This window comes from Erigeron canadensis, chromosome 9, assembly GCF_010389155.1.
Source record: "Erigeron canadensis isolate Cc75 chromosome 9, C_canadensis_v1, whole genome shotgun sequence".
Taxonomy (NCBI): domain Eukaryota; kingdom Viridiplantae; phylum Streptophyta; class Magnoliopsida; order Asterales; family Asteraceae; genus Erigeron; species Erigeron canadensis.
In genome coordinates this window covers 20,445,549-20,472,197 of record NC_057769.1, presented here as the reverse complement: position 1 = coordinate 20,472,197, position 26,649 = coordinate 20,445,549, and the positions used below count along the sequence as shown (strand labels likewise).

General features: G+C 34.0%; 2 long non-coding RNA genes across 4 annotated transcripts; both read right to left on the bottom strand.

Moving 5' to 3' along the window:
• Nucleotides 1–18,999: 18,999 nt before the first annotated feature.
• LOC122583952 lies at nt 19,000–20,320 on the bottom strand. Its single transcript, XR_006321360.1, has 2 exons — nt 19,997–20,320; nt 19,000–19,351 (listed from the first exon to the last, which is right to left on the bottom strand). It is a non-coding gene; the product is annotated as an uncharacterized LOC122583952 (long non-coding RNA).
• Nucleotides 20,321–22,003: 1,683 nt separating this feature from the next.
• Nucleotides 22,004–24,876, bottom strand: LOC122583845. Of its 3 annotated transcripts, none has more exons than XR_006321336.1 (4): nt 24,716–24,876; nt 23,483–23,614; nt 22,812–22,921; nt 22,004–22,142 (listed from the first exon to the last, which is right to left on the bottom strand). It is a non-coding gene; the product is annotated as an uncharacterized LOC122583845 (long non-coding RNA). The 3 variants fall into 3 exon arrangements; XR_006321335.1 differs by lacking the exon at nt 24,716–24,876 and adding an exon at nt 24,534–24,655; XR_006321334.1 differs by lacking the exon at nt 24,716–24,876 and having other exon boundaries at nt 23,483–24,280.
• Between the last annotated feature and the right edge of the window lie 1,773 nt (nt 24,877–26,649).

Sequence of the window (26,649 nt, the reverse complement as noted above, 5' to 3'; positions counted from 1 at the left end):
ACCTTCAGTTTTCTTCAAAAAGGAAAGACCATGTCCAGGATGTGAGATGGGAAAGCAGAAGCGTGGTAGTTTTAAGACCAAGTAGAATTTCAGTATATCTGAACCACTTCATATGCTTCATATGGATCTCTTTGGTCCAGTGAACATTCAGACTCGTGCTGGTTAAAGATTTACCCTGGTAATTGTTGACGAATACTCCAAATTTTTTTGGGTAATCTTTCTCAGGTCTAAAAATGAAGCTGCTGCTGAAAACATCGCTCTTATCAAGCAAATTGAACTCAAGTACAAGAGAAAAGTGTGTCAGTTAAGAAGTGACAATGGAACAGAATTCCAGAATGCAACTCTGGAAAAATTCTGTACTGACACTGGTATTTCTCAGAACTTCTCTTCAGCAAGAACTCCAGACCAAAATGGAGTTGTAGAAAGAAAGAACAGAACGCTGATAGAAGCTGCCAGAAGTATGCTTGCTGAATCTGGTCTTCCTACCAATTTTTGGGCTGAGGCAATTGCAACTGCTTACCACACCCAGAATAGATCAATGTATGTGAAGAGACACAAGAAGACCTACTATGAAATATTGAAAAATAGGAAACCAAATATTGGTTATTTTCATGTTTTTGGATGTCCAGTTTACATTCTGAACGACTCCAGTCAGTTAGGCAAATTTGATGCCAAAGCTGATGAAGGATATTTCTTAGGATATTCAGCCATTCGCAAAGCTTTCAGAATTTACAAGAGACTGGAAAGAGTACAAGAGTCAATTCATGTCACATTTGATGAATCAAATAGTGAAATCAATAAAAGCCAGCCCTTGATTCTCCCCCAGTAATTCCAATTATCTTCTGTGAATCTGATCCTATCAACTACAATAAGTATTCACCAGAAGAAGTTTCCAATCATCCTGATCTGGAACCTATTTTATCTGAAAACCCTCCAGTAATATTCCTTTTTATCCTTCAATAAGTTTCAAACTACCCTCTGAACTTGTTATTGGATCAGATTTCTGTAATACTCCTCCAGTATCAGTTTCAGTTGATACTGAACCAGTACTTCAAGAAATACCCTCAACTTAAGAATTTCATGATGCAAATCGTGATCTTACTGATTCAGATGAAGATGTTGAAATAGTCTGGCAAGACCCTCTTCCTGAAGCAATTGTAGAGGCAAATCAACTGAATACTTGCACTAATATTGTTGTTCGAAACAATCCTGGTCATTACTCTAAGTGGACAAAAGCTCATCCTATTGATCAGGTCATAGGTGACTCCAGTAGAGGGGTTCAGACCAGAAGAGCCTCCAGTGAACAATGTTTATATGTCAGCTTCTTATCACTGATAGAACCGAAGAAGATTGACGAGGCTATGGAAGATCCAAACTGGGTGATAGCTATGCAAGAAGAGTTACACCAGTTTGAAAGGAACAAGGTATGGTACCTGGTCCCTTTTCCAGTTGGCAAGAAAGAACCAGTTGGAACAAGATGGGTCTTTAGGAACAAGGTAGAAGAAGATGGCCACGTCATCAGAAATAAGGCCAGACTGGTAGCACAAGGGTATTGCCAGTCAGATGTTGATTTTGATGAATCTTTTGCTCCAGTGGCTAGACTTGAAGCAATCAGAATTTTCTTAGCATTCGCTGCTCATCATCAATTCAAAGTCTACCAGATGGACATAAAGAGTGCATTTTTAAATAGAAAATTGGAAAAAGAAGTTTATATCAAGCAACCACCAGGCTTCATTGATGAAAAGCATCCTTACTGGGTGTATCGTCTGGACAAAGCACTTTATGGTCTAAGACAAGCCCCACGAGCCTGGTACGATACTCTGACTAAACATTTGTTGAAACATGGTTTCAAAAGAGGTGCAATTGACAATACCTTATTTATTCTTTGTGAAAAAGGTAATCTTCTACTGGTACAAATTTATGTTGATGATATTATTTTTGGGTCTACTAATGAAAGCATGTGCAAGAAATTTTCAAAAATCATGTCCTCTGAATACGAAATGAGTTTAATGGGTGAATTAACATATTTTCTAGGACTTCAGATTAAACAAACAATTGATGGCATTTTTATTAATCAGGAAAAATATGTTAGAGATCTTTTAAAGAAATATGATATGAACTCTTCACCATCTAAACCCACTCCAATTTCTACACCACTCACTCTGGACTCAGATCCAGATGGAAAACCAGTGAACTCCACTATCTATAGAGGCATGGTAGGTTCACTGATGTATTTAACTGCCAGTAGACCAGACATAATATTTGCAACATGTTTATGTGCCAGATATCAGTCTAATCCAAAAGAATCTCATATGCTTGCTGTAAAGCGCATACTGAAATACCTTAAGGGTGTCCCCAGTTTGGGTCTTTGGTACTACAAAGGCTCAGGCATCGATCTAATGGGTTATTCAGATTCAGATCATGCAGGTTGCAAAATAGACAGGAAATCCACTACTGGTGGATGTCATTTCCTTGGTGGCAAACTGGTCAGTTGGACCAGTAAGAAGCAAACTTCAATTTCATTGCAACTGCTGAAGCTGAGTATGCGTCTGCAGCCAGTTTTTGTGCTCAGATACTCTGGATGAAAAACCAGTTGCTTGATTATGGTATTAAATATTTGAAAATTCCAATATTTTGTGATAATACTAGTGCCATTGCTATCTCCAGCAATCCAGTCATGCACTCCAAGATGAAACACATTAATGTCAGGTATCATTTAATTCAAGATCATGTTATGAAAAATGACATAGAAATCCATTTTATTCCCACTGACAAACAACTCGCTGACATTTTTACAAAACCATTGGATGTCAAAACTTTTGAATATCTTGTTGGTGAGTTGGGAATGTTGAACCCTTAAATTTGGAATCTTGCTATGAACGTCGTTGTGACACTGGCAAGGTTCTTTGATTTCCAGATTCTGAAATCTATACCAGCTTAGCTATCAAATGCCTTTGTGATACTATATTTGCATTACTAGATTTCTGGATCACCATTCCAGGGCAAGACTCAGACCAAAATAATTTTTTTCATTTTTAAAATGTTTTTAATTTCAGGGGGAATTTATTAATTTAATTTCTCACTGGACAAATTTTCTGAAAAATGTTTCTGGTATCTTGTAAATATGTCCCTCTCACTGGTACTTGGATAGGTTGAAGTGCGTGTTTGAGGTGACTCCAGTCGCCTTGTAAATATGTCCCTCTCATTTGTTTGTATTAGTTGATGTGCATGTTTGAGGTCACCAGTATGGTTTTTAAATTGGTACTTTACTGGAGTGTCCCTCCAGTGTACCATCAGTGCATGTCTCACTGAACTAATCCACCAGTGATACTGGAGTGACTAGTCATCCTCCAGATGCATTGAATTGAGTCATGGTGTGTCATTCATAAGACGTGTGAACTTGATATTAGTGCGTGCCACATAAGCAAACCTTTTATTGGACAGTTACTGTTTATCCTACGTGGCATGTAATTTTTCAAACTAAATGATGGTTATTTTACCTTGGGAAGACAAAAAGTGCAAGTGGGTAGTTTTGTGGGCTGTCAACTGTTATACATTTATGTCTGATGGGGTGAATTTAATGCAGATTTCAAACCCGATCAAAATTACATTGAATAATTTTTTAAAATAAACCGTTTGAAATCTGCATTTACCTTGAAAATTATTCAATGGTTACATAATTTATAGTAAATGTGGAATTCAAACGTTTTATTTTAAAATAAACACTTTATAGATCAAAATTACATTCAAAATTACATTGAATAATTTTCGAGATCAAAATTTTCTCTCTCCTATATATACCAAAATTTATTTCCACTTCCTTTTTCATCTCGAAAAGCATTTACTCCCAAAATTCCTTCATTTACTTTATTCTTCATTCAATTCCAATCATCACTCTCTTTCATCATTTTCATTATCCAAACCCTAAATTTTCAATTTCATTTTCATCTTCTTATATCAAATACAATGGCACCAAGACAATCAAACTCTAACAAAAATCTTCTTTTTGCTACTTATGCTCCACCTATAGCCGTTGAAAAGGCTCCTTATATTACTCTAGAGGCTAGGGCCATTCGTATTAACATGAATAATTGATGGCAAAACTATCCAGCAATCATGATGCTCAATCCATTATTGGGCGAATTAACACAATTTTTTCTCAGTTGTCCATTGTATGGTGCATTAACCCTAAACCCAGGGAAAATGTATCATGAATATTTATGTGAATTCTAGTATACTGCTAGGCATGAAAAAGGTGAAAACTCCATCCAGTACACTCTGAAACAAGGCACCAGGGCCTTCACTATTATGGTGGATTCTCTCCGAGATGCTCTCAGATTGATTTATCGGGCTGAAAATGAAATGGCCATTACACTTCCCTCCGTCATCAATATGAGGGATGTATGCAGACAGATGGGCCATTCGGAAATTTTGGATGAGCATGGCCAGTTAACAAGAAAAGGCACACTCTACATAAGTAAGTTGACTGACTCATGGATATATTTCTTCACTCATCTTGTTGAGTGCTTAAGAGGCAGTTCTGGAGGACTAGATCAGATCAATCAAACCCATCTCCAGATTGCTTAATGTCTCTGGTTTGGATATAGAGTGGATTTTGCTCAGATCTTTTTCGATGATCTGGTTGAACGTCTGAAAGTGAGAGGTAGAAAAGCTTTTGTGCCTTATATTCGTTTTCTGTCTATTATTTTTAAAAGGGCCCTTCGAAATGAATATGATTATCAATCCAATCATTTTTCTGTGTGAATATATGAGAGACTTGCCTCAATTAAAATCTTCTCCTGGTGAAGTAGATACCCCCCCCCCCCCCGCCTAATATGATTCACCACTTTAGATGTGAAGAAACCAATGCATCATCACCAGATGAGTTGGAAGAGGCTACAAGCGGGCTTCAAAATAATGAAGGACCCACTGGAGTCCACAATGCTGAAATGGTTCCACCCATTACCCAGGTGGCTCCTGTTCAACAGCAAAATTTAAATGTTTCACCAGTATATCCACCCAGACGACCAAGAAATGTTAATCCCAGACGTTTAAGAAGGGGAGGAGTTCTGGTCGCTCCTCATAGTTCCCAATCTAGCCTTCCAGAATCCTCCCAACAGGATTCTAGAGATGTCATCAGGGAAATCCCACAAGCAGCCACTTCCGATGTTCTTGTAGGAGGAAGTGGTGAAGAAAATATAGGGTCAGCCCAACCCTTATTAGAGTCCGAGTCAGCACAATCTATTGAATTTGGCCATACTTCTAACACTTCTCTTACACAAACTGGGGTTGCTGGAGCCTTACCTCTGGTAATTCCAGTTTCACATTCTTTGCCTGGTGATATTATGAATGCAGATGGTACTTTGATTGTTGAGTAGGCTGGTGAGCAAGATGCTCAGTTAGATTTAAACAGAAAAATTGGTGATCAGACAGTTGGGACGGCTCCATATTGGGAAGAGGTTGAGTCTCCAATGTCTGAAGATAATATTTTTGATATAAATATGAACTTTCTGGGTGATGAAGTAGAAAATGTTGTCACTTCAGTCATTGCTTCAGTCACCCCACCAATTGTCTCCACTGAAATGCCACCATTACCTCCACCAGAATCACCACCACAAAATACTTCACTTCCACAAAATCAATCTTCACCTCTTGCAACACCACTGGCATTTCCTTGTGTGCTGGACTCAACTGATGTCATTTCTGAAACATCTACTGAAGGAGTCCAGGCACAAGTACCTTTCGTGACCAGAATGGCGTCTGATCTGGCACCTCCCAGTGGTCCCTCCACTTCTTCTTCCACCGAGGTCCAAGGTCTTTTAAGTAAGGTGGCGGACCTAGAGAGATCACTCCAATCATCTTCTCAGGTTGTGTCTGACTTTAAATCTTTATTGTCAAATAACCTTGCCTCTGAAATGAATTTATTTGCTGGAAATGAGAAGATCGTTTTTGAAAAGTTAAATGAATTGGTACTGGCTACCAACAACAACACCGAAAATATTAAAGTGGCAGTCCAGGGGTTGGAGGAGAGGTTGGTGAGTTATGTCCAGACTGCAGTAAAATCTGAAATGGCCCAACCATTGACCAGTCTGACAGAAGAAGTTCATAAGTTGACCACCAGAATTAGCAATCTGGAAAGTAGGCCAACCCTTGACCAGAATTCAGCTATATGCAACATCAGTGATGCAGTTGTTCTCAAATTCAGGGCTGATATACTGAAGACCATCACTGATGAAATTTCTGGGTCAGTCTTGCGAAATATTCAAGACGGGTTATTGCCTCAGGTGGTTAACATGATCAATACTGAATTGCCAAAGCACTTGCCTTCAGAAATTCCAGTTATCGAAGAGGAAGTGACCAAGCTCAGGAAGACGGTCAATATCACCACTCCAGTGGCAGGTAGAACATTCGGATTGTCTGACCGTCATACTCTAGACCTGATATGGAATCATCTCCAGTTCCAAACTGGATATACTTCCAAGGGGGAAAAAGTCTTTTGCCACTGAAGACATCTCTGAAGGTGTGGTGAGAAAGAAGAAGGAACTAGTGGTCAGTGAAGTTGAAAAGGCATTTGGTACTGAAGCCAATGTCCAGAGTGAAAATGAAGTGCCTGGTACTGATACCAGTGCACAAGAGGCACAAAGAGCACTTAGTACTGATGCCATTGCTTAGGAAGAAGCTACTGGTACTGATGCCAGTGATCCCGTTTTAGAGGTCTTTCCAGATATCTCAACAGAGTTGATGTTAGTAAAAAGAAATAAACATGTGGTATTTGGAGGGGAAGTTGAAGAAGAAAATATTGAAGAATTTCCATCTGCTGATGATGCCACTTCTAAGATACTAGAGCAAGAAGGAATAATGATTGATATTTTTAAGAAGCTTCAAAGAGATGATCTGACTGCTCACAAGTTGGATATGGCAAATCGTGGAACTCTTGATTCCTATAATGCTGGACGTCTGGGGATCCATATTGATGTTTATAAAATGATGAAGGAAGATCCCAAAGTTCATCAATGCCTTGAACGACTTGATGATGTATACATTCGCTCCAGGTACTCTTAAGAAGAGCAGATGTTTGATTCAGAAACTTATGGGGTGAGTATTCTGGACCTGATTGCCAAGAGAAAAGAAGCTCTGCAAGAGCTACAGAAAAAGGTCAGAAGAAATGATGCGGCCTTGGAGAATGAATATAGAAGAAAAAGTAAAGGTCTCCTAAAGCCTCCAGCAAAGAAAACCAAAGCGGCCAGGGATGCAGACATCAGCAACTTCATTCCCTTGGATACTACCAGAACAATAAATAGGGCTCAGATTCGAGAAGCCATGCAGCAAACCAGAGTATCCAGGGAAACTGAAGAAATGATCCAGCTGGCAAAACAAAAAGATAAGTACAATGAACTGATATAGGGCTCAGATTCGAGAAGCCATGCAGCAAACCAGAGTATCCAGAGAAACTGAAGAAATGATCCAGCTGGAAAAACAAAAAGATAAGTACAATGACCTGATGGCGTTCAGGGCACATGCCAGAAGGATCATAAGTGCTGAAATCAAGTTGGCTGAGAATCATGAAGGACTGGCCAAATTTGAAGTGAAGCTGACCAGAGAAGGAAATTTTGTGGATGAGAGGAAGAGTACCTCTGTTACGTCGTTTGGATGGTCGGAATTAAAAGAAAATGCTTTAACATTCAGGGGGAAGACTGATGTGACTCCAGATGTTAAGGCATTCCTGAAAAGAATTGAGAAGGTCTTGAAGCTTAAGCACCAAATGGAGGTGTCTCTAGGAATACGTGCTTCAGATTCTTCTCCTTCCTCACCTGCTACAAAGAGAAAGGCCACTGAAGAAGCTTCAAGACATGTTCAAAAGAGAAGGGCCTAACTCTTTTATCATTTACTTGTCTATATTTATTTTTAAAATTGTAATTTTTTTATCAGTTGATCTATGTAAATATAGTTGCAATTTTTGATTCACAAGTAAGTGATCAGATTAAGTCTAAGTTAGAACTAAAAGATAAAATTTGGAACACTGATGATCTATAAAGTGTTTTCCAGTTACTTAAATTTTTAGACTTAGTCCAAAAACAAGAGTCTTTCAAGCATACAAATGTATAGATAGAAGCTTGAAAACCATTGCATTATTTCTGAACAAATAGGGGGAATTTGTTGAGTCCAGTTTTACTAGAGTCGCTCCAGATTTGAAGACTGGAGCTTCACTGAAGATTTGTCCAGAAATATAAGAAGGCCAGTGAACCACTTACTTGTACAGGAATCTGGATTCCACCAGATTTCACTCCAGTCAAGATCATCCCACTGAATACATTCATACTGAAGTCGAAGACTGAAGTCTGAAGAAAGAAGACTGACAAATGACGGGGCCCACTGACAGTCTTACCAGATCTCCTGACTGGAGTTCTTGTCTGTGTTCTAGACCTTACAAGTCTGAACACTGATTACGAGGAATTGAGTTGTTTACCTTTACACGCTTTTATCCGAATAATATATTTGTCCTTTGTTAAAAGCCTTACACGCGCGTAAAAGGTGGTTGGTTAAAGTATGAAAAGTCATATCAATGTGACTTTATCCTTGTGCTTTAATCAATACATTTAAGGTATAAATATTATATTCTTAAATATATGAAACTTTATTTGTACGGCAAAAAGAATTAAATATTAATTCTTTTTGCCTATAAATACCAAGTCATTTCCCTCGTCCAAGTTACTTTTTGCAATTTGGTGAATTTCTCTAAATACTCTTGATCCAAACTGTTATACTTCACAACTTTAAGTATTTCGATCAAGAAGATTATTTAGCAAATATAGATCACTTGTAATTCATAGATTGTTTAGATACGTACATTTGTATTATCTAGGTTCCGTAACAATCTTGTATTTTATTTAACATCAATAAATAAAATACACTTGAAAACTACATTGTGTCTCACCATTTATTTATTCACTTATTTATTACTTTAAGTCTTGTATTACTTTATGGATTTACTTGCATTTATATTTAAAGTGATACTAGTCCATTCTAGTTCAATACTTGACTTGTCATTCTACACTCGTGGGTTAAACCATTATGTGTGGGGACTTCACATGGGGTTTGGTGTTCAACGATCTTCAATTAAAAAGGAAAGTTTTCTTAACAACAATAACAAAAACTAAGAGTTTTGGCTAAAAAGAGTTTTAAGAAGATCTTTGAGATAGAAATACTTCGAGTAATTAAGAAAACTGTTGAAGATAAAGCAAATTAAAATAAATTAACAATAAGATCTTAAAGTAAAACAGAAAAAGATAACGACACCAGAATTTTGTTGACGAGGAAAAACCCTTGATCTAGTTAAGTGATCTTAGGTAAAAAAACCCCGGGAGGATGCAATCGACCCTCCAACTATTTCTTTATTATTATTTGTGTTGAACGATTACAACGAAATGAATAAGTGAATGAATGAATGAATGATACAACTAATAATTGCCAAGTAACTAAATTGTTGTTGTTGAATGATTAAATGTTTGTATATTGATTGCTGGTGTGTGTAGTATATGTATTCTCCGTTATGTCCCCCCTTCTGATCGAGAGATTCTTCTATTTATAGAGCTAGACGTTGAACTATAATTTTGAAATATCTGGGATCTTCCTGGACTTGCTCTTCACGCTGAAGAATAAGCTTAGATGACCGTTGAGAGTTATTCTTCACATGGTAAATCTGTTATCAATCCCGATTCTTGTGGATGAAGTGGTATACTATCCATTTGAAGCACGTTTTCTTTATATAACACGTTGTTGACTTCAGTCCTGCATTTAATATTTACTATACCAGACATATATTCGTTAGTAAAATTATAGATCCTGAAGATATCATGATCCTATCATATCAAGATAGTAATATATCATAGCATGTACTGATAGACTAACCGGGATCAAGGATCCTTTAATACTAACTGTTGCTTAGGATCCTGGTAGTGAAAATTCTATCCCAAATAACTTTCTATTTGTAATGGGGTGAATAATTTTATAAAGGAGTAGGAGCATGGTACCTGCACAATGCGGCGGTGGTAACGGTGACGGCGGTTTAGTGGTGTTGGTGACGGGTGGTGATGACATCGACAATTGGAATCGGGTGATGTAAGTTAATGTAAAGATAATAGTGTAAATATTTTTTAAGATAAGGACTTAGAATGTAAATTAACAAGATAAAGGTTTAGAGTGTAAATTAATTCATTAAGGGCAAATTTGGTAATCTCTAATAACCCTTTCCATATGGGGTGTTTATTAAGGACAATTTTGTATTTTCGTATGTAACTATTGTGTAACACTTTCTATTTTTAAGGGATGGATAATTTTTATATAGGTGTCTAGATAATTAAACAATCACTACATTTTATGTATATATACTGAGTTTCAATTTTTAAGTCATAGAAACCGTACCTTTTATTGTATTTCTCCTGTAACTTTATTATATGACTTTTTCTATGTCATACATGGAATTTTATTTGATGGAAATAAAACATTTATAACTATAACTTTATTTTTATTTAATTAATCTTCTTTTAGTATTTTATAAACTCTTAATTTGGTTTGTTTGTAAATTTCTTTATTATGATTAACTAGTCTTTAAGCTACTCTCATAATATTATATATCAAAAAAATAAATACTAAAATAGGTGAAAAATAACTAAACCCTAGGATGGTGTAATGCGTGTGTTTTCTCTCAAAATTTGGGCGATTTTTTTCTAGCAAAAAACGAATTCACTTTTCAATTTGAATCATCAAAATTCGTTCCCACTCACAAGTTTTCAATTAATTGTTTATTCAATCCATGTTATCTTTTAAATTCTACACGTAATCATGCCTAGAAAAAGTCTCAGTGATCGTGGAAAGAGTTCGAAAAAGGTGAATAAAAAACCAACTTTGAATCTAGTTGATGAATCATCTCAATCAGATTATGTTTCTGTTTCTTTTCAGCCGCCAAATCAATCCAAATACAATCTTAGATCTTCTTCAAGCACTAGTGACCTTGATCAAACCGAGCCGCCGATCTCGAAGATAATGCATGAAAACCCTAAAACCACCATTGCGACGCCGCTAACCACCGAGCATGGAGGGGCTGCCGGCCAACCAGAGGTGGCCATGGCAGCGTCTAAGGGAGGGGTGGGGCCTGCCTTGATCGATGATGAACAGTTAAAGATTTAGAGGGGGTAAAACCCGTTTTTTCTCCTAGCCGGGACAACTCCGGTGAACTGCCGCCATCGGCCACTGTTCTGCAGCCGGCTGAACATCATAAAGTGGTTGAAGGTGCGATTAATGGATCCCCCCAGGTCCCGGGTTCTGAAAGTTTGAAAGAAAAAGATTTAAGGGGAAGCGAAAGTTTTTCGTTTGAATTCCGTCATTCGAATATCGACCGCCCCATACCACCTCCTCCTTCCGATATACATAAAGATACTGAGTATTTTAAGCCTGCTAATGATCATGTTATTGTTGGCATAGCTCTGAATTCACCAGCTTCTTCGCATCCTTTTGTTACATCTTCGATCGATCAAATCAATTCCTTTTGGAAGCAACAATTGCAACCCATTACAAGTCGAGATGGTATTGGTGGGTCGCCATTTCCGGGTCAGCCTAACCCGTTCACAGGTACAACAAATAATGGTGCTACTTTGGCAAATGCTTGTTCGAGTACATCACAAGTCGAAGACTCAGTGAACATGATTTTACACAAGAAAGGTGACAATATGAATTTTAATACTAATAATTCAAATGAAACTTTGTCACATGTTTGTGAAACTAATGATATAAATGATCCTATTAAAGAAACGACATGTGATAATGATGATGTTGTGGGGCCCATGGCTCATGTGCATATTCCAAATGGTGAGAATACTAATGTTCTCGTTGAAGATTTTTTGATAAATTAGCACATGCAAGGAATGATCACATGGGAACTCTCACTGCTATGGGGCCTACTGAGTTGTTAGATGATGATGGTAATGTCATTGAGCCAATGGTCTAGGATAAAAATAAGGAGCCAATTATTACTGACCAACATTTTGCTAATTTGAGTCCTAAAGGCTATCAAACACCTAATACTTTTGCCAATCTTTTCAAAGAGGCGGCAAACATTCATAGGACTGGTAAGCTTCGATTCATTCCTCCTGTTTTTACTGAGATTGGTATTAGACATGCTGTGATTCCTAATGATCTCATTGTGAAACAAAGTGAGCAATGGTTAATGACTTTGGTTGGTAGTTTTGTTGGTAAAAGGTTTGTTTATCCTTTTGTTCGTTTTCATGTATTTAGATTGTGGAAAAAGTATGGACTTGTTGATGTTGTCTTGAATAACCATGGTAGATTCTATTTTAAGTTTGATAATGCTGAGGGTATGGACTTTGTGATTAAGAATAGGCCTTGTTGTTTAATGATATTCCTGTTTTGTTGAAGAAATGGGAAGTCGGGATTGAGAATGATAAGATTAGACCTACTTATGTTCACATGTGGGTTAATATATATAATTTGGATGCTACCATGTGGGATTATGATATTCTTAGCCACATCACTAGTGTCATTGGGGTCCCCGTTGCTTTGGATAGATTTACCGAGGGGATGATTGAGAAAAAGTCAGGTAGGGCTCTTTTTGCTAGGGTGTTAATGCAGATCATGATATTCCAGCTTTTGTTGAGGCACTAGTGTTGGGTAAAATGCAGAAATTCATATTACAGTATCTCTGGAAGCCGGATAGATGTTCTCATTGTGCTATTTTTGGGCACAAGTTTATTGATTGTGTTGACAGGCCAAAGTCTGCTGAAGAAATGGAAGCTGGGGTACCCAAAGCTACTCCAGCAACTGAAGCAGGCCCATCTGGCACTAAGACACATAATTCACAGGTCCCACATGATGAGCAGGGCTTTCAGCAGCCCAAGAAGAGAAAGAAGAAGGGCCAAAAAAGCCCAAGTTGCAGCAGGTATCTAGATTCCTAAGCCCAAGGTACGATATGTTCCTAAGGTTCCACAGCAGCTTGCCAGCTCAAAAGGCAAGGCACAGATTACCACCACAGACACATCAGATTCTACAGATTCATTTCAGCCAGTCAGGGTCACAACAGATACACACTTAGGTATATGTGCTGCTCCCCAGCAGGATTTTCCCTCCACTTCAGCACCAGGTATCACCACAGGTAACCCATATGATGCTCTATGCGGGTTAAACACTGATGATGTCAACATCCCTTCAGCTCCTAGTACTCAGTAAGACCCAGCCTATACAGATCCAGGAGAAGAGGAGAATGTAGAGTCAGATACAGGAGAGACCGCCCAACTCATGAAGTTAGATGGATAGACTAGCATTGTTATGTATTCTTATGATTTAGATTGCTAGTCATAGATTCATGTTACAGATACATATCTTTGATATAGTTTGAGTGTTCTAGGCCTGTCCAGACATTCTATTGGTTCATTTCCAGCATCACGGGCCTCTTTTATTTACTATAAGGAGGCCCATGAGGGCTTTTACTTTGTATTTTTTTATTTTTAATAATATTTTCCAAAGGGCGCAAGTCCTTTTATCCAAAAAAAAAATATATATATAAAAGAATAAACTCTTTTGTAGTTGAAAAAGAAGCAATAGTCAAAATACAATTGACAACAAACTAAATTAAAAGAGATGAAAAATAACAATAACATAACAATTAAATTTTAAATAATAAACAAACACGAACAAACTACCAAAAATAAAATTAAAGTGATATAAAAAAAACTATATGTTTATTTGTTGAGAAATTAACTTGTTTTATTTAAGGAGATGAATAATATGAATAAGAATGATTAATAAAAATTTAGGTTTTATATATAATAATTCATTGAGAGAGGTTTAAGAATATTATATATCTTTAAAAATTAAAAAATATTTGTTTTAATAGAAAAAGATTTATGATAGAATTTTAAATATAATTATATATTTAATAAGCAAATAAAAAATAAAAAAGAAATATATCTTAATAAATTAGATATTAGGCCTAATGAAATGACCCGACTCGATAAACTGAAAATACGAGATTTTTTTTTTTTTAAAACCCCACTGCGCCGCAGTGGAAATCCTCGGCCAGAGCAAGAACATGCCCCACTGCGCCGCAATGGGTTCGACACATGGCAGTGGGAGGAACCAAAATTATTTCCGTGGGAATCCACTGTGCCACAGTGGGCAAAGTCACCCCCACTGCGCCGCAGTGAGCCACCTGACAACAACCCTAATACTCATTTCGACCTTGAACAACTTGCAACCTTCGAATTTCACAACAACTTCTCAAAACACATTTTCAGAGGTTTCCAACAACAAAGTAGGCACATTTCAAACACAATTACAACATAACATGTTTCACAAATCCAAGAACAACCCTAACGGGTCATTTACCCGTTTTGGTAACATTTTCGCCCAAAAACGACAATACCATTTTTCAAAGACTTTACAACTTGGACATTTACAGAAATATTACTGAAACATGACCTCAAACCAAAATGTACCATGAGCCATGAGGTGTGGGACGTCTAAGCTTCTATACCAAAATATCGTCATTCGTTCGAGAATGACCTAATTACCTTCAAGCTTATCAACACACACTTAGTTCCTTCTTCCGGAACTACCTATAAAAGTGTAAACAACTAAAATATAAGCAAAGGCTTAGTGAATATACTTGCATACATTTACGAATACGAAGGAGGGCATAGTACAAGGACTTTCACATGTAACCTATGGCATCGTCATGTCACATTTACATATTCACCTTGCACACAAACTATACATATATGAATCCATATAAGCTAAACAATCACATCTATTGGGATTCTTAGGCCCCGGAGGTTCTTAGGCCTCATAAACAATGTCCCACATGGGCTTGCCGCCAAATCAATTACCATGCTTGGAACATTCACATCTCATGGTAATTGACCCAACGTATACATAAGGGTATGCAAATATACTCACCTCCTCCACAACAAGGAGAATAACCCTAAACAACAAGCACAAGCAAGCTTCAACCTAAAATCATATCGTAAAATGCATAAGCTTACATTCACAACTTGACTAGTTCAACCTAGCCATTTTCAATCACTAGCCTTTTCTAAACCCAAAACTCAACCCATTTGTCATTGAGTTACTCCCAACCTTAAGATTAGCATTAGGTAGTTCAACCTACCATTTTCATCCATATTTCTTAAACTAGCAAAAACTCATATTTTCTCAAAAACTCAATTTATCACATAACCTTATAGATTTCATAATCAAATGCATCATATAACTCAATGACAACTAGGTTAACTAAGGGATTGGGGAAAACTAACCATAATCCAATTTCTAGCAAAAACCCCCAAAATTGGTTTATTCATGAACCCTAATTTCAAGAGAATTGATAAAGCTAAATTGGGGAAATTCATTACCTCAACAATAGAAGACAATTACTTATGGTTTTTTTTTTAAATTCACAAATCCTTCCCCTCTTCTTCTCCAAATTTCGGCCACCACCCTTCACCACTCAAAATCCAGCTTTTAAAATTTCTTGATTGAAGGTTAAAGATGGTGATTGTTATTGTTCTTGATAGTTTCTAGATGATGAGAAATGCATGAATGAATTTTTAGATTAAGTTGGTGGTGATGAACAAGAGGTTTGAGAAGAGAAGAGAAATGTGAGTGGAGAATGACTTAAAAGAAAAGAGGGAGGGCTGGCACTCCCGGGAGCTGCCACGACCCACATCAGGTTTTGTGGGTATTTTACCCGCTAACCGTTAAAGTTCTAACTAAATTAACCCCATATCCAAAAATAAAATACTAGGAAATTAATTTAATGTCAAAACTATGAAAAGGGGTTAATTTCTTTTACCTTAAAATATTTGGGGTGTTACACCTAAAAAGAGTTTAAAGATACCAAAAATACTATACAATGAAAAAGCTAAGATATGAGTTTTAAACATAGGATCTAAAATATATATAAAAGAGAAACTTTAAATCAAAAATAGAGAAGTTTGGACTCTTGGATGAAGTTTAACCTTTAATTAGAACCATTAGATCAATACGCTGATGTCATATACCTTTTTTAACTTTTAGATTTAATTTTAATTTAATAAATTTAAATAATCATTATTTCCTTATATAAAATTGTAGACAAAATAACTATTGTTATTTAATGATATAATTATGGAAACTAATATTTATTACCTTTTACATCATTTTTCATATTTAAAATCAAGTTTGTCTTCTTTAAAATAAAATTTCATGTTTTAATGTAATACATTTTTATTAAGTTATAACTTTTAGAATTTTTATCATATGCCGTAATAAATAAATATTGGTTTAAACATTTAGTTTTACGTCATTAGTATCTTATTATGTTTTATTCAACGTTTTGAAAACCAAACCGGATGCCAAACCGACCTTCTTACCATTTCACTATTCGGAACGGTCGGATCAGTCGAGTCGGATTAAAAAACCGGATAATATAATATAATATGTATACACACACACACACACTAGATTACGCGGGTGCGATGCACAGATTAATATACTTTTCAATAGTTATTCAACGAATTTTATGTTAATCTCTATCTCTACTCCCTTATAAAGCAAAAGGTCTCTTTTTATTTTTAGTAATTTCTGTCTTTGAATTACCAGAATTGTCTTTGACATTTATTTTAGTAATTAACACTTTAAGCCCTTATCTTTTTAAATATTTCACTATCACCTTACATCAAGCTACACCATTTGAGACTTGACCCCGCCACCACCAGAAATAATACCGTCACCAACAATACTAGACCGCCGTGCCCACTACCACCGCCGCATTGCGCGGATACCATGCTCGTAAATAACTAACAAAACATATACATAATTTATAGTAAACTATCAGATTTATATATCAAAAGAATATTCTATGAAAGTCGCAAAGATATTATGAATAGATTAGCACAATATACGATGTATAGATTGATAATTAAATTGCTTAATAATTTTAGTGGATAACTAAATTATTCAACGAAAACGTTAAAACACAAACACAATGACAATGCAGACATATTCGGATGCATGAAAGACATCCAAACAAAACGGAAACCTTAGATAATGAGATCTTTAACGAAGACGTTTTCATTTTCCAATGGTGTGATCACTTTAAACCGGAATTGTAACGACCACCATTAACTTTACGTTTTTTAGTGGTTCAATTACTATCGGCATAAATATTTGTCAACTTATGATATTATATAAATTTAACATGTCATTGATTATATATGTTTCCCGCGTATTACGCGGGTAATAATCTAGTTCTAACTTAATCTAAATCTAAAACGTAAATCAAATATGTATATATATATATATATATATCTAGCCGTTGAGAGTTTTCTTTGGTTTCTCTCTAGATCTGAGATCGAGATCTCCTCTTCTCTTTCGGCTTTGCTCCGGTTAGTCATCAATACTATTTTTTCAAGGGTAATACCCTAGGCCGAAGGTTTTTAGGAAGCAACCTCTTTACCATTGGATAAGGGTAAGGCTGTCTACATCTTACCTCCCTCAAACTCCGACACTTACCGAGATTACCGTTGTTGTTGTTGTTGTTCATGCTAAATTGCTAACTTAAATAGATTAATTTTCAATAATTTATATTCTTTATATACTTTTTATCAAAAAAAGTTTTTTATCAGTTTGTAATTTTCTAGCATAATGGATACTCAAATGATTGTGAGATAAAAAAACATATCCTTTATCACTAATTATAAGAAGAAAAAAAACACTCACTCGTAATAATATAGGAATTTGATTAATTAATGTCTTGTATCAAATAAAAAACAATGAAAAGAAAAGCTATAAAACCTAAATTTTTATTTCATCTCCTTAAATAAAACAAGTTAATTTCTCAACAAAAAAATATATAGTTTTTTTTACATCAATTTAATTTTATTTTTGGTAGTTTGTTCGTGTTTGTTTATTATTTAATATTTAATTGTTATGTTATTGTTATTTTTTCTTTTTTAATTTAGTTTGTGGTCAATTGTATTTTGACTATTGCTTCTTTTTCAACTACAAAAGAGTTTATTATTTTATATTTATTTTGTTCATGTTTTGTTATTTTTCACCTATTTTGGTATTTAATTTTTTGATATTTAATTTTGATATATAATATTATGAGAGTAGCTTAAAGACTAGTTAATCATAATAAAGAAATTTTACAAACAAACCAAATTAAGAGTTCATAAAAATACTAAAAGAAGATTAATTAAATAAAAATAAAGTTTTAGCATCATAAATCTTTTAAGAGAATTACGAACATGATTTCAAATACTGCACAGAATAAACACCATGTTGATTGTTGGAATAAAAAAATAGATATTTATTTTGATAAAAGATAACTACTTTTTGGAAAATACTCCGTATATATCGATGAAGAGATGACTTAAACTAGAATTTTAACTCTGCTTTGCTGCGTTTGTCATTTTCTTTTTAACAGCGGTGGTGATTGACTCAGCGGCATGCCTCTTCATCGTCTGGTAGAGATCGACCACGTCACCAGCACAGTCAATCCGAGAGTATAACTGGCGGTAAAAGTCTAACTAACGTTTTGGAGGACATGTTTGACTTTTGTTTGGCTTTTATTAACAACAAACTGTATGTATAAAATTTGTGTTGAATAGTCTTCGTTGAATGTAAACAACCAATAATAAATATTTGTTGTTGTATTAAAACATATAATAACATTTTTTCATACATTAATTTTGACAAAGTGTAAATTTATAAAAGTATATTATTAAATAATTTGATCATGAATTTTGTTGGGTTAAAACAACAATTACTAACCCTTTTAATAGTTTTTAAAAAAAATAATACAAATAGGTGAAACACGTTTGTTATACTGGTCTAATTTACCTTCTAGTTGATAAATTGTAAATGACATACAATAAAAACAATCTTATATATATACACATAAATTACAATATAGATTAAACAATAAAAATGTCCACAAAACTAACAATATTAAAGAAACAATCAACAAAGTTTTGACAATTTGTCAATGCAAATTCTTACACGTTGGTTATAAACAGACTCAAAAGAAACGATAACACAAATTTAAATTAAGGATCATGAAAAAGTCTACTATAACCAACTGCATCTAACAATATCTATGATCACATGCACATCTTTACCACCTCATGATTTCATCAACATCCTAATAAGTACAACCTGTAAGAGAACTCAAAGAAAATTATTTAGTAAAGAGGATTGGAAATGAGAAAAAAGGAGTAGGCCGATCCATACCTACAAGTGTATCAGTTGTTGCCCTTTGTGTAACGGTGGTTACACTATTATCATCATTTGTAATTTCTTCCTAACATTAATAACAAAAAGACAAACATGATCCCAAATAACACAGATATTCCAAACCAAAAAAATAAGCTCAAATAGTGAAGTAAAATAACTTATATACCCTTATATTTACTGTTTTCTTTTATCAATTATTCCTTTAATAATCAAAACTAAGCACTAAACACTCATCATATGAGAAATCATCGTAGAAATCATCGTAGGCAGCATTGTCCCATAACATATATAGGAGGGTTGTCCAAAATCTTTTCTCTATTAGCCATCATAGAATTACTTTCAGATCCAAACATCTTTGAATGATTTAATAGGTAACAAAACAGGGCTTTGACAGCCTTAAAAAGTAAAAGGAAAACTGTAATCTAGAAATGCGTAGTATTTAAACATAAAATGAACATGAGTGCACCACGGTATTAATAGTATATGATTTTTCTATTCATAATCTGTTATGGATACCTGAAGTTAAAAAATTCAAAATAAGGTCACCCGAAGTTGTCACATGACTAAAAACTAAAGATGATAAAAGGGTAAGGCCGGGTAGGGGATAAGCTATGGTTCATATGTTTGTGTGCAAAACAGGTCGTAACACCTATTTTTCATATTCTGCTTGGTAAACAATTAGTTTATCAACTATAATTACAAACAACCTGACCTGCCAATAAAAAGGTACCCGTTGCACGGACATTTTGGTTCATAAGTCTCCCGTTTCTGATGAGAAAATGTCTCGTCCCATCAATTTTAGAGTCCCTGTAGGGAATTACCATTTATAATAAAAAAAGATAGAAAGTATATATAATAAAAGCATCAAAACAATTATAACCAAAATTTTTTAACTCAGAGTTAAACTAGTTGTTGACCCCGCGCGTTGCCGTGGGATACGTTTTTGGCGAGCGTCTGAGTGAGTTGAGTGAGAAAGTGAGGGTCCTGATGAAGCGGAGGGTATACAATAAAGTTTTGACAAATTTATGTCAAATATTCGAATCGAAACTTTAAAAATTACAACTAACCATCTAGCAATAACATTAAAAATATTGTAAAGGAGGGTATACAATAAAGTTTTGACAAATTTATGTCAAATATTCGAACCCAAACTTTAAAAATTAAAACTAACCATCTAGCAATAACATTAAAAATATTGTAAAGGAATAATAAGTCGTATAAGAGCACAAATAATAACTATATTAATGCTTTAAATGTTTCATGAGTGTAAAACGTAAGCATGATGAAAATTATTATATATTAAAAACGTTATATATATGTATAAAAATGGAAGAAAATAATCAAAACTAAATCTTTAGAAGTAAAACCATAAATGTGTAAAAATTGTATGATGAAAACCTGAGAACCCAAAAGTTTAGTGTCAATAAAAATGAAAACGAAAATTTTGATGTGGGATACAAGTTAAAAGATGAAAACTTCATTAAAAAACAACTAAACCTGTAGCAATACAATAAAAATAATGCAGAGAATATTAAGATATATAAAAACATCAACAATAACTATATTATTGTTTTAAATGTAACATGAACGTAAGTCGTAACGATAATAAAAATTATTGTATAATGAAAACGCTATATGTATAAAAAGACAAATGAAAATAATCAAAGATCAAATGTTTAAAAGTAAAACCGTAACTCTGTGAAAGTTGTTTAATGAAAAAATGAGAATTTAAAAGTTTAGTGTCACGAAAATGAAAGCGAAAACTTTGATGTGGGGTAAAAGTTAAAAAATAGAAATTTTAGGGGGTTAAAACGAGATTTGGTTTAAATTTAAGAGGTTAAAACGAAATTTGGTTAAAACTAGTATGTGCTTTAAAAACTTGTACATTTCACACATAAAGTACTTGTACATTTACATAGGTTTTTAGTATATACTAGTTATGTGTTGTAAAATTAGCAATATGTAAAATTAGCAATATGTATAAAGTCGGTAATACATACATAACAATAAATATACATTATAAAAATGTATCATCATAAAGGTAAATAAAATGTACAATATAAAGTTTTAAAGTGTTGTAAAAGACTATTTTAAATAAGTCATTCACAATACGTCAATATTTCAAAAACTGTATCAGACGTTGACGTTAAACTGTCTGTCTTGTCAATTCATAATTAAATAACAACCTGAGAAATATAACAATATGTAAAATTAGCAATATAGTCAATGACACATACATTACAAGAATGTATCATCATAAAGGTTTAAAAAAAAATACAACATAAAGTATTAAAAGTGTTGTAAAAGACTACTTTAAATAAGTCATTAACAATAAGTCACAATATTTCGAAAACTAAGTACAATATAAAGTATTAAAAGTGTTGTAAAAGACTATTTTAAATAAGTCATTAACAATAAGTCACAATATTTCGAAAACTGTATCATTAAACTGACTGTTTTGTCGATTCATAATTTAGACGCATTGAATACTAAATAATGTCACACGTAATGTCAAAGTTAAAATAAAAGGAACGGGTTGTTGAGTGGACCGTGTAATAAGTCGATCTTCTTCTTTTTTTTTTTTTTTTAAAGGTATGGATCATTTGCTCGCAACAGGGGATATAGCTTACGTTGTTTTAATTGGGTCCGCGTTAGAGAGCCTCTTCACCCTCAATACCTAGTAGGAGGACAAACCGCCAACTAAACCGCCCGAAAGCACAACATTTAATTGGGATAAAACTTTGCCCTCTGTGCAAGACTCAAACCTGCTTCACTGGAGGACTTTATTGTGAAATACCTTGAAATGTCATTCCCATATCTCGAACTTAAGACATCCAACATGAAAAGCTGATGCTCAACTATTGAGGTATAAGGAGAAATACAATAATCCATAGTTAATTTAGTTCCAACTTTAAATTTAATAGATATTAATTCAGATTTATATTAACATAAAAATAGAAATAAAAATATAAAATAAATGGTATAGGTAGTTAAAAGAAGATGCCAAAGGTACTTGTATTCAGAATTTTGTGTTGTACACATCTATAGATCTAACATTGCCACGTGTTTTTGTTTTCCTTTTGACATCAAACCAAAGATATTTTGTATTTGATAGCTTTCTATTTCATTTTGTGAAGAAAACGACAAAACGCCTAAAAGTGAATACCTAGGAAAACGAATGGCGGGAAAAGAAAAAAGAGAAGGACACGCAAAACGCTGCAGGGTTTTTAGAATAGTATACAATATAATGTGCCAAAAAAAACACTATAAATTGTCTTAATTAATAATTTATTCTATTAAAAAAAAACTCTTAATAACAAACTAAATTAAAAAGACTATAAAATATTAGCATAATTACCGAAAATTGAAACGTAAGAAACAAATGTTTAATCAAGTTTGATTGATTTACGTAAATCTATATTATATATTGACTACATACCATAACGGCTTGCCAACTTGCATAAATCATATACATTTTCAACTAAGAACTTACTTACAGATTATAACGATTACTAAAATATACTTACAGAATATATTGGTCTATGGACTAGACTTCCTGTAAGCTTAGCAATAAATGGTTCCCACATAATATTATTCCCTGCTCAATTGGACTGGTTGCACTTGATAAGCACCGGGCCTGCAGTCCAACAAACATATGTAATTAGAAGAGCTAAGTGACCTATCCAGCATAGAAAAGAAGATAGTATAGAACATAGTTGACTATTATTGATATATAACTGATGTATACTAACACAACATATATTTTGTACATAACATCTGCACATATTTAGGAAAAGACAATCGAGTGCTTCTAATTGCCAAATTCTAGTTTCTATTTAAGACCTAATATGGAACTTGAAACTTTCGTCAATTCTCATTCCCTGTCTTTTGAAACAAAAAGATCAAGTGACGCTTTTGTGTTTCCGATAAATCACCCTCATCAGTTGACGGCACAAAACATGATGCAAGCAGTGCTTTTCACAAGAGTTTGAGCCTACTCTTCCACATGTTTATTTAGATATGTACTTAGTACTTTATTATGTTTTAAGTCTATCAAAATCTCTATACCATCCAAAAATATTGATATTCCGAGTTGATTAAGCAGCACAAGTCAAAACCTTTCAGCAACTATGTATTAATGTATAAAACCAAAAACCATCTCCAAGGATCAATTTAAATAGCAAGAGAAAAAACTTACAGTACCACCAATAATATCCGCAGAGGCGCCACCGACACCATCATCTAGCAGCAACATCTCCAGGTAGAGATCAGACGGGCTGGGACCAAGTAGGTACACCCAATTTTCACTAAGATCACCCCCTTCCTAACTCTTCACAGCACAATCCAAGATATTATTAGGTATATCACCAAAACAATCAATCTTTATAACATGCAATCAATATAATGTTTTAAAGTCTTACTTGTTTGATCCGTTAAGAACAACATGTAGCAAAAAGTAAGTTAGTATAAAATGTTAAAGTTGTCTAGTAATTAAAAGTACTAATTTCTATTGCTGCAAATGACAACCTATAAAAGTCCGTAGGTAACACAAACATGTTGAACAGCCAAAAGAATATTAATGCAACTAATTACTTATGCATGTAGCACACAAACACCAGTTGAATTACACTCCCTCTAGGTAAACAAAACGACAGTATATAAAACTCTAAATTGAAGAAAAAAATTACCATCACGAATAGCAACAATCATAAATTGCAACGAATTGAACTTCCAATTAGGCAAACATACAAAGGAAATATCCTATATCAACGAATCCATTATACAACATTCAATCCCAATCCCGAAGCCACCCACGTTTTAAATTAAGTAGCTCCAAACTATATCAATTATTAGTAATTATATATGTATATGTATGAATGTATGGAACATGTCAAGACAAGTTTTATACTAATATAAAACCCACAAACATCATATAAAATTACAACTATAAACCCAACTGAACTATAAATTAATAAACAGAGCATAAAAACATTCATTGAAGTTCATATATATACTAAAGTCAACTAACAAATCTAAAGCTTTGACAAAAAAAAAAAAAAAAAATTAAGGGCAACAAAAGGCAACATGATTTACATAAAATCGACACTGGAATATCTATATAATCATAAAGATTGAAAACATGACGAACATGCAAAACCACATAAAAATCTTATATCTATATAAAGATCCAGTTTAAATAGAAAATATTGAATTTTCGTATTCAATTAAAAAAAATTAATAATACTTACAGCTACATATAAATCGATCCTGCAAGTCGGCTAGTAATCATGATTTATATCTCAAAAACACAATTTTAATCAAATATGATTTATATTTACAAAACCCATACCAAAATCCCTATATATATTTACAAACATACATATAAAGATTAATTAAACTAATATACAGTGAAAGGATCGAAAAATCTAACACGGTTGAAAGGATCGGATATCGTGAATTTGACAGTGGATATGGAAAAAAGATTAGAATGTTGAAACGTCTGATATGTATATTGATTTTAGCTATTTAATTAAAACCCTAAATCCCTAAGGTTTAGGGGTTTGTATAGGAAGAAATAAAAAAGAATTTGGGGAAGGAAATAGGAAAAGAAAATTGGGAAAATCGTTGTTGATCTACTGATGGAACGGATTTAAATCTTTCCTAAAATTGTGTAGCAAAGATTTGATGGTTTATTAATTGCAGTTTTCTAAGTGAGAAACAAAACCAAACTTGGTTCAAGTGTTTAGGACGCTTACATAAAACTCTGTAGGTTGCGGGTTCGAAACCCATAACGATTTTTTTAAATATAAGGGGTATATTTATGGCTTTCATGCTTATGTGGACCTTACACATCAGCACATAAAATGCTTACGTAGCTACTGACGTGTCATTCAGATCGCTCTAATAACGCCACTTCAGAATAAGGAAAGCGTCAAGTAAGCGTTTTCCGATAGCTCTTTATATATATTTAGAGACTCTTAATGTTTAAAGACAAATTAAAAGGTAGTTAATGAAATACGTAAAAATCGATTTCATAATTCGAAATATATTTTTGTTTGGTAGCTAAACATAATTTTCATTCCCAAGATGCCCCTCCTTAAAACATAAAACCTATCTTTTCTCCAATCAATCTAATCACCTATCGCTCCACCGCACCCTCCATCACCCAACGACCTTCTCAGATTTTCACCGCCGCCCTCCATCACAACCGCCACCATCACTACCACCTCCATCACAACCGCCTCCATCCTTCTTCTCGGCGGTCAACCACCACATATCGTTTCCTTCTTTCATCGGGAAAACTCCATCATCCCATTATCATCGTCCGATCTGTTTATTAAAAATATGGGTTGTAGACATGTTCTTCGATACACAGGTATATATATATATATACACATCATTACATCAATATATCATATCAATTATTTCTATCAATTATTTCATTATTTTATGATTTTGCTATTTTTTAAATTTAAGAGTTTTATCCGATTCAATTGTGGAATGAAATAAGGAGCGATCTTGAGCTGATATGGTGTAGTATCGACCAGACCCTAATGTATTTTTTTTAATATTATTATACATCCTTCTACAGATATCTTGTACCTATCCATCAACGTCATGGATTAAGATGTCTAAACCGGGCAATAGATCTGTTTCATGTTTTTAATCATTGTCTTTTTCTTGATCTTATAGATTTAGGTTTTTAACCATTACAAATAGAGTTGATGCGTTAATTGGATGAATTGGGTGTTTCAGCCACCCAATTCACAGCTGATGGAATGAAAATTACAAAATGCTATCGCCTCCGCCGCCGTATGGATTAGTATTTTTATTTATTTTCTTCTTCTTTTTGCTCAAATACTCAAATGCAATTACATATTTACCAGGTACTATGTATGCGAATTATCTATACATATATACTATGTATCTGGGTACGAATAGCTTCAAGTTCGTTGAAAAGGTTGTTTCTTTCCCCTAAATTTCTATTCATATATGCTTAACAGTTCAGATGAAAGTTTTTTTTTTTTCCTCATATAATGTTAGTAAGAAATTTCCCTAAAAGTTAGGACATATTTATGGTATATGTTAATTTAGTGCACAAAATTTATTTCAGAAAGTTTAAGTTGTATTGAAAGAGAATGATTTTTGTAGTCATCTTTGACACAATAGTTATTAGATGAAAAGGAAAAAAAGTTTTGGATAAAAGTGTTATGTGTCAACTGAGCTCACTCGTTCAACCATTACTCAACCTGCTCTACCTCATCTATTTTACTGCATATGGTGTTTTAGGTTCTTTAGACAAAGTTAAGCTTACCTCAACCCGATGCATTATAGTAAAGGATATGTTATTTATGTAACACTCTA